This window comes from Triticum urartu, chromosome 4, assembly GCF_003073215.2.
Source record: "Triticum urartu cultivar G1812 chromosome 4, Tu2.1, whole genome shotgun sequence".
NCBI classification, from domain to species: domain Eukaryota; kingdom Viridiplantae; phylum Streptophyta; class Magnoliopsida; order Poales; family Poaceae; genus Triticum; species Triticum urartu.
The window spans coordinates 538,278,955-538,288,792 of record NC_053025.1 but is presented as its reverse complement, the minus strand read 5'-3'; positions in this window follow the sequence as shown (position 1 = coordinate 538,288,792).

Sequence of the window (9,838 nt, the reverse complement as noted above, 5' to 3'; positions counted from 1 at the left end):
GCAATTTTTGTGATCTGTTTTTTATGCAGAACAAAGAAATACAATCTGCCCTACATAATGACATCATACGCATAAGTGGCATATCTTCAACTGGCGGATCAATAATGTTATGCAACACAAAACGTGCACGATGGCATGACAAAGCAGAGTTCAACTAAACTATTACATGGCTCAGCGAGCCAAAATGTTTAAATGTTTTCTAGAAGATCAAATATATGAACCGCCCAGTGGATCAATTTTCTTGACCTTGATGACTTGAAGCTTCTGGATCATCCCTCGCCGGTTCTCCACCCTCCTCCGTCATCTGGAAGTTTGGTGATGACCAATCAATGCCATGCAAGGCTTGGAATTCGGCTTCATCATCTATAAGTTCGGACGGATCAACTTCAGTGGCGAAAGTGCGCTTACGGATTGGGGGAATCAGATCCATCACTTTATAAGCCGGTGTGGGCATCTTTTGATTCTCCGTATCATAAGCCGGCTGATATTTTGATAGATTCGTTTCATCAGCAATCAGAGTTGTCAGAGGACGTATTTCCTTCACACAGGCAGCAAAGTCTTTTTGGTCAAACAGAGTGCCATCTTCTTTCAAACTTGGATATCCAGTAGCTACCTGGTCTAGCTCTGGTAGCCATGCCTTAGCCTGGCTCAAGGCCGTCACAACACTGGCTCTTGCAGATGACCGCTTTATCTCTTCAATCCTAGCAGGTAGAACAGAAAGTTTCTTCAAGATGTCACTCAACAGAGTGGGGGCCCGATTAGTTGGAGAAATCGTGGCCAGAGTGCGCTGAGTTCCGGTATATAGTTGTTCAACAAGCGTATATACGGCTTTAAGCTTCACCGGCATGTCTTGACCAAGATTGCTGCCCCTAGGACATGTGTAATAATTGCGGATTGATCAGCGGCGGTTTATGACATGAAAGAAAAGACTCGATTATGATGCTAGTAATGTTATTTACCAAAGATAGCAGAAATCATCTGGGAGACGCGGTGTTTTAAGCCGGTAAGCTCAGTGGTTATCTCTTGAAGAGAAGTTTCAACTTTTTCAGCCTGTTGTATCAAAGCAGTCCTCTCCTCAGCCCAGGCGATTCTTTCAGTGTCAAAACTAGTCTTCAGTTTTTCTGTCTCAGCCAGACTAAAATTAAATTTTGAGTCGGCCTTCCGGGTCTCAGATTCTTGATGTTCAAGTCGAGCTTTCGCGTCAGCCAATTGCAATTCCAGTTGAGCAGTGGCGTCTTGTACATGCACAGATTTGCAATCATGTTCATATTCAGGTTATAGGAATAAAAGTCCCAAGCCTTTTGCAAGCAACAACACTTGGCACTTGGGGGCTAATGCATATAGGAAAATTCTTCATATAACGACAAATATGAATAAGTCCCAAGCGCTTTACAAGCAAGAGCACTTGGCACTTGGGGGCTAATGCATATTGCTCGCGTTTTCATTACTACTTTATGATGACCCGGTTGTATTGCAAACGACCACAGCCGGCTCATGGGGGCTACACAAGTAAGTCTTGATTCATAAACAATGGTAAACAGTACCGGTTCATTCATGCAGATTAAAACCGGTCCTTGGGGGCTACGGATGCAATGTTAATTGTCAAAGATCTGGTTTAACTCCGATGGTGAAAGCCGGCTTTTGAAGGATTTTACCAAAGATGTTTTTATACTCATAGCTATTCTAAGTCTATATCATATTCTATTCTATTATACACAGTAGACTTGGGGGCTGCCAGGATATGCGTAATTTATTAAGCCGGAGTTCATAGCTCATATTTCTGGTGCATCTGTTTCACCATGTCAATCTCAAGATCGCGGCTGGTATGAACTTGGTTGAGATAACCAGAGAGTACTTCACTAACGCTTAGTTGAGAATAATTGGCAATGTCAAATCTCACTTTCCGCCTTTCAATAAACTCCTCTTTAGCGGAGTGCTTGGCCAAGACAGTAGGTTTTCCCGGCTCTTGAAAGTCGGTGCTAGTGATCATGACATCCTCAGTGTGTGTTTCTGATGGTTTAAGTGGGCTTGATGATTCAGGGTTCAAAGGATTGACGTTTGTATGATCACTGGAGAGGTCGGGAATTTCTGGTGGAATATGGACAGGTTCTTCTGGTTGTTGCATGGAGGCTTAAGAAGCTGGAATTTGTTGCTCCATCTCATGGACTTTGGGGTCTTCAGCCGGTTTGGTCACCTTAGCCTTCTTGCTAGGCTTTGCCTTTCCACTACAAAGGGTTGTGGGAGGTTAGTACAAGTATAAGGATACAAAGTGGTAGAATTCAAAAATTGTTACCCAGGGGCAGTCTTGAAGGCCGGCACCTGGGTCTGTGATGAGTTGCCGGAAGAGGAGTGAGATATACCCTGATAATTTGAATCGGAAGAATTAAGTGGCTGACGAATAAGACCCGCCAGAGGGTAAAAAGAGTTTATAATCGGAGGGACCTCGCTTTGACGTTTCCGCGGAGCTGTTGTATTTGGTAAACCAGAGGATAACTCTCCACCTCCGTTGGTCCGATTCTGACACCGGTTCTTGTGCGGTTGTTGCTTCAAAAGAAAGTGAGGATCCAAATAAGCTAAGGGGTGTGAAAAGCTTACTTTCTGGATTACTCGTTGAATTTTCTGTCTTGGCAAAGGCTCTGAGTCGGAGGAAATAATAGTTACCTCTTCTTCGACAGCTTGACTGGCCCCCGTGTCATCCTGATGATAATTAGTGTCAATAAGATAATTGAAAAAGGAGCCAAGGGAGTCAAGGGCTACCTCCGACTCAGTGTTGTCGTCCAATTCAAACAAATCGGAGGCACTTAGTTTCTTTTTGTTCTTCTTGGCGGTTTTCTTGACAGCTTTTGTTTTGGCCTTGGCCTTCTTGGCAGCTTCATGATCATACTCCTCCCAAAAAGCGGACTCATCCTGTGAAAGTCATCAAGGTTGAGTTAATAGAGTATTTGAATGATAAGGTAAAATAAATAAACTGGAGACTCACGGCTGGTGGCGGGTTAAGAGTGCAGAAGGGGTTCAGTCCCACTTTGCTGCGGCTTTCCGAGTTCTCATTGAGGAGGGTCTTTGTCATCTTATTGATTGCGTCATTAGTTAAACGCGCGGAGTTGTAGCGCAGTGCATCTTTGGCATCACCCGTATAAATACACATTAAGCTGGAACGGTAGCTCAACGGTATGATTCTCCAAGAAACCCAACACCAAACCAGGTCAATACCGGTTAACCCATTTCCTAGCAGGGCCTTGACCTTTGAAATGGTAGATTCAAGATTTGACCGTTCAGCAGTAGTAAGCCGCTCGGGAAGATGATGCTTGGGGTTGAGCCGCTCAGCACGATAACCTGGCAGTGGATTCTCATCAGGCGAATAGGTATCTTTACAACAGAACCATGTTTGGTTCCAATCCTTGGGGTGACTTGGCAAGCGAGCATAAGGGAAGACAGCATCTCTTCTGCGTTGAATCGAGACCCCGCCAAGTTCTAAGCTGGGTCCATTCGTAAACTCATTCTACCGGTTCAAATAAAAATATTCCCTGAAGAGTTCAACGCTGGGTTCTTCTTGAAGGTATACTTCACAGAAAACTTGGAAATTGCAGATGTTTGACACGGAATTGGGTCCGATGTCTTGAGGATGAAGTTGAAAGAAGTGCAGAACGTCTCAGAAAAATTTCGATCCGGGCGGTGAGAAGCCCCGATTCATGTGATCAGTAAAAATAATGACCTCACCATCTTGTGGCTGAGGTCTTTCTTCACCTGGTGTGGGAGCGTGCCAGTGCAGGATGTTTTTTGCTGGTAAAAAGCCGACTTTGACAAAATCCTTAAGTGTGTTTTCCGTGACAATGGAAGGAACCCAATTACACGAGGTAATTGTCTTCGGCATCGTAAGGGAAGAAGCCTAAAGGAAAGAAAATTTGTCGGTTTAAGATTATATAATTAAGACGGCTGGCGAGTTAAATTGGTGAATAACAATGAAGCATGCATAAGTCTAAGCCGGACGACATCATTGAAGTTATAAACATGGACTACTGGCGGCTTAAGAGGGGACTAATGGTACCTGGCGGGTTACGGTTTTTTGAGTTAAGCTTCCCACACAGTCATTAAAATACAGATCAGAGAAAGGGAAAATTGCTAAGTGTTGAAAAATAGGTTTCTCATATTTATATTATGATTTTGGATCTACGATACTTCAGACAATAAAAAATATTCAGACCTAAGTTATGGTGCTTGAGCAGTTCATATGTCCAGATTGGATTTTGTATGCAAAAGGAGATGCCCTGATAGCGAAAATGAATATTACAGCTACTACCGCGCAGGAGAGGTACCAAGTTCAGATTAAAAAGATCAAGCTACAACAAGGAATGGAGATGAACTCCGATGAACTCGTCTGGAACCCTAATGAGATCTGCGTGAAGGAAAAGAGGAGAACTTACCGGAGCTGTTGAACAGCGGAGGAGTACGGATGAGTTCTGATCGCTTAAGGTTGATGCAGTGGTGAAGGTGGATGGCGGCGGTGGAGCTCGGGCGCTAAGACGACGCGAGTAAGAAGAAAGATATGAAGATGCAAGGGGGGAAAGTGAAAGGGACCCTTGGCCCTATTTATAAGGCCAGATGGATAAGTGACATGTGCGGGAATCGAGGAGACCAAACAATGGATATGTGATGGCGCAAACGCCTCGATTTTTGAAGGTTTATTAAAAAGAAGATTTATTAAGATTTGTGCCTTATGCAATGTTAATGACAAGGGACGTCATGGTGGGTTACCACAATCCCATGAGATGACGTCATGGCGGGTTACAAGGTCTTGCGAAGAGTAAATAAAAAGGGTTTTCTCTAAGTGTTGAAGATTGACATGAACAAGTTCAAATCAACCTGGGGCCTAATGTTGGGGATATGACTATTGGGTATGACCCATCCAGGAGGGGCCGGGTTATACCGATGACGGTTCATCAAGACAAGGCCCGTGAAGATGTTGAAGATGGCGGTTCAAATAGTAAGCTTATTAAGGACCCAAAGCCCAAAGGCGGCTTATGGCCCATAGATATAAACCGCCGTATGTGTATGACTTGTATTGTAAGGCAGGCATAGTTAGTCATCGAGCCGGACACGTTGTGTATGAGCCGGCCGGGACTCCGTGAGCCGCGGGATGTCAACCTGTATATATAAAGGGACGACCCGGCGGCGGTTTAGGGCAAGAAACAAGAGAGATCAAGCTAGGTCAAGCGTATTCGTTCCCTGGTAATCGAAACCCAAGTAATACCACCTCAACTGGATTAGGCTTTTACATTCACCGTAAGGGGCCGAACCAGTATAAACTCCCTGTGTCCTTTGCCCCGTTTAACCCCTTTAAACTAAGCTAGTTGTGATGGCTCCACGACTAAGTCCTTTTGCTAGGACATCTGCCATGACAACTTCACGACAGTGTGAAAGTCTAGCGACTTCACCAAGTTGGGAGGATCTACCAGACTTGCACACCAGATTTCCAAGATCACCCGCTTGGGGTCAAGGGGTGTTTCAAGGAAAAGAGGGGGTGGGTTTTTTTGTGAACACACTACAAACGCAAGCACTCATACATACGCGCATACACTCACTCCTATGAACGCACACACGCACACCCTACCCCTATGAGCACCTTCGAGAGACTGAGTCAATATATCATCTTGATATTTACGAAGTCACCGTAGGCGCCTCGTCATCGACGGGAACGTCTCCTCCCACTGAAAGCACATCGCCGAGAACTCTGAAATAAATTCAGAAATATTGCAAGCACCAGGACTTGAACTCTGGTGGGCTGGGGATACCACTGTCCCTTTAACCATCCAACCACAGGTTGGTTCATATGAAGGGGGTGTTAGCAACCCCAGTACTACTTCACCTGCTGGGCCGAAGGCCACGGGCCTACACAACCCATCCACCCCTATGCGCCGTACAAGCAAGCCCAATCAACACTTCATCGACAGTGACTGGGTGAATGGAAGGACAACAACTACTTCGAGTATGGTTAATAGTATAGCCAGTTGATGGCTATATGATGTTGCCATGTCATCTATAGTCAAATTTATAGCCGACATGTACAGTAGTTAGATGTAAATATGTGTTACTTTATTAACGCATGGCCCACGCCTCACTCTCACATAGCGCGTAGGAGCACGTGTTGCAGCTGGCTCTTAGGCTAGTCATAGTGGGAGTAACTTAGCTAGTAACATAGAGTACTTCAAGAAAATTTTGCTTATGTTGCAAAGAGTTAATGGGAAGTGGTAACATAATATGTTATTGTAACATAGCGCTTTTCAAGACAATATGAGTCTACAAGCTAATAAATAAAGTCATCTATGACACTAGTACTATGTTACTTTGCACTATGAAAGTGATAACTTAGACTAGTGTCATATGTATGACACTAGCATAAGTTACTCCCCACTATGACCAGCCTTATACTGTAGTAGCCGGCTTATCTTCTCTCTTCTCTTCTATCCCCTCCATGTCAGTAGAAATATAATATTTTAATTTTTATAGCCCGCTTACATAAGTTTATTGTACTTACTCAAGACATTTGGCATGTGGTGTGTGTGTAGGGATATCTGTTTAGATCAAGGCATCAAGGCATCTGGCGTTGGTGTTGACCAATTATATCTGGCCTCCTTTCCCCTTTCTTCTTCCCATATCTCTGAAACTTGTATCCTGAATTTGAGATTGTGCCAATTAGCAAATACAGTGAGGCTCGTGGGATCAGTAGTTCCTCACACAGTATAAAGGGTGAGTTGGGATGGTTGAAAAATATTGGAAAAGATAAGCTGCAGAAACACATTCTTTTTGGAATGCAATAGCGAGTGACCGTTCGCTGGCCAGGATGGCATTTGTGAACGATGTGGTTGGCAGTTTTTGTGTTCCGGGATGGATTTTGGCTAACAGAAAGCATGTCATTTCGTTTATTTTAGTGATTTTTCCAGCCGAAAACTGTCACCGTCAGATCGAGTTCGCTAGGGATTTCCTTCCGAGGAACGGTGGCTAATAACATTTCTTTTTCTTTTTGCTCAACTCCCCTAATGGCAAATAATTATCAGGAAGAAAGGAACTGCTGGAGGAGTGGGGTGTTTTGGAGCTCGGCCTCCATGGAGGCCAAAAGTTTTGAAAAATTCAAAATTCAAAATTTTCAGTTTTAAAAAATCTGAAAAAATTATACAAGTAAACAATGATGCGTGTGATATGTGTGTAGAAAACCTTGAAATGTGATCTGTGCAGAAAAGACAAATTTATGGGCTTTGAGGATGAACAGTGCATCTTCTAAAAAGCTTCAGATTTGTGTTTTTAGCACTTATTTTAACTATTTCGTCCTTAAAATTTACATCTGTGCATTTTTTTCTCTATGTATATGTGTAAAAAAAATTCAAAAAATTAAATTGAAGATTGTAAATTTGAATTTTTCATCATTTCATGCATTGAGCATTTTCGCTACTGGAGATGTTGTAAGAGCAACTCTAATGGGACGACCCATTTCGTCCGCGGCCGTATGTTTGGGTCAGCGCGGACAGAAAAGACGGCCCAACGCGCCGACCCAAACGGATGCGCGTCCGCTTTTCGTCCGTGGGCGACCCATTCCCGACCCATTTTTTAGTCTGATTTGTGTCGGCGCGGACACGCGACGGACGCGTGCGCGCTCGCCTACTCCTATCCTCGGGCCCGCTGGTCTGTGGCACAATGGCCTCCCGTCTCACCCTGCGACCAACAAAGCAACCCTCCCGCCTCCTCCGTCGCCAACGCCGCCGTCCATTTTTTCCGGCGACTCTTCCAGCTGCCGCCGCCTCCACATCCGCCCAGCAACGCCGCCCCCTCCCCCCTCCCCTTCCCTCCCCCCGTCGCCCTCTGCCGCCTTTTACCGCCGGGGAGCAAACTGCTTCTCACTGCCACTTCCCCCACCGCACAGCCGCCCGCGACCAAGTAGCCGCCTCGCCGCCCCTGCCACATCCGACCGGCATGCTCGTCACATGCCGTCACACTCGCCGGACGCCAGCAGGGCAGCTAGCTAGTCTGTGGGCGCCGCGACTCCCTCGCCGGCCGTCTCCTTCATCGACGCCCGCAAGCTGTTCGACAGTTTGCCAAGGTACGAGATGGACTCCGCCGACGAGTTCTTTTTCCATAATTTACTTTGCAACTCCGACGATTCGTCATCCGACAATGAGGAGGAGATATTGGCTGTCGTGTTGGTCCATCACCACCTCAACAGCCAGCGGCCGTCGTTTCGTGGCTCCATTCTGGGCCACCTTTCGGCGTTGAATCGCAACCGAGAGAGCGGGCATTTCCTTCTCTGGAAGGACTACTTTGATACAACAAACCCGTTGTTCAAACATCACAAATTTCGCCGCCGGTTTCGTATGAGTAGGCATGTTTTCAACCGTATTAGAGAGGGAGTGGTTGGCTATGATGACTACTTCGAGTGCAAAGAGGATGCCGTCGGCAAGATTGGTTTCTCCTCTTATCAGAAATGCATTGCCGTCATCCGAATGCTTGCATACGGAGTGCCCGGTTATCTCATTGACGAGTAGGTTCGTATGAGCGAGTCTACATGCCTAGAGTACCTGTATAAGTTCTGCAAGGCTGTGATTGCTGTGTTTGGCCCTGGGTACTTGAGAGAGCCGACAGCTGAAGATACGGCCCATTTGCTGGCGATGAATGCCAGCAGGGGCTTCCCGGGGATGCTTGGCAGTATAGACTGCATGCACTGGGAGTGGAAGAACTGTCCTTCTACTTGATAAGGGCAGTATAAGGGACATGTCAGGGCTTGCACTGTCATACTAGAGGTCGTGGCGTCTCAAGATCTCTGGATCTGTCACTCTTTCTTTGGCATGGCTGGATCACACAATGGTATCAACGTGCTTCAGCGCTCGCCGGTGTTTGCTAGGCTTGCTGAAGGCAACAGCCCACCGGTGAACTTTACTGTCAACGGCCACAACTACGACAAAGGGTACTATTTGGATGACGGTATCTATCCTCAGTGGACCACTATTGTCAAGACAATACCCAACTCTGTCGGAGAGAAAAGGAAAAGATTTGCCCAAGAGCAAGAGAGTGCTAGGAAGGATGTCGAGCGTGCTTTTGGTGTTTTACAATCTCGATGGGGCATCGTTTGGTATCCTGCTAATACTTGAAGTACGCAGAAATTCTGAGAGGTGATGACTGCTTGTGTGATCATGCACAATATGATCGTACAAGACGAGCGCCCGGAACGTCTGTACGATCAAAGCTTTCAGTTTCAGGGTGAGAATGTTGTGCCTGAGCATGGAGTAGCGACAACATTTGAGCAGTTCACTCAGTTGATGAAAACATGCGTGATTGGGAAACTCACGTGCAACTGCAAAATGATTTGGTTGAGCATATGTGGACTCATGTTACTAGCAACCAATAGATTGTATCTTCTTTTATTCGTTTAAAAACTATGTGAAACATTTTTATTTGTATTTAGCTTGTAAAACTATATTATTTTTTTGGACGGCCAGACTATTTGACTTGTTTTAACATTTTCATTCAACAATATGTTTGAATGCAAATCAATGTAAAATTGGACAATCAACCGACCATGCCTGCACATATGAGTCGACGCGTTGGGCGCTCTGCTGACCCATATCAAAAATAGGGCGGATGCCGGATAGGCGGCCGATCCAAACAAACAAAAGGTGGACGAAATCGCCGTTCGTTTAGGTCGGCCCGTTGGAGTTGCTCTAACCATCGCTTTAGCCTTCATTCGCTTAAAGCGATCGCCCAGTCCAGTACGGTCCGATGGATTTTCAGTGGAAGGCGTGCATGCCTCAATTTCCCTCGCCATTATAAATACTTCCCCGCCAACACGCCGGCA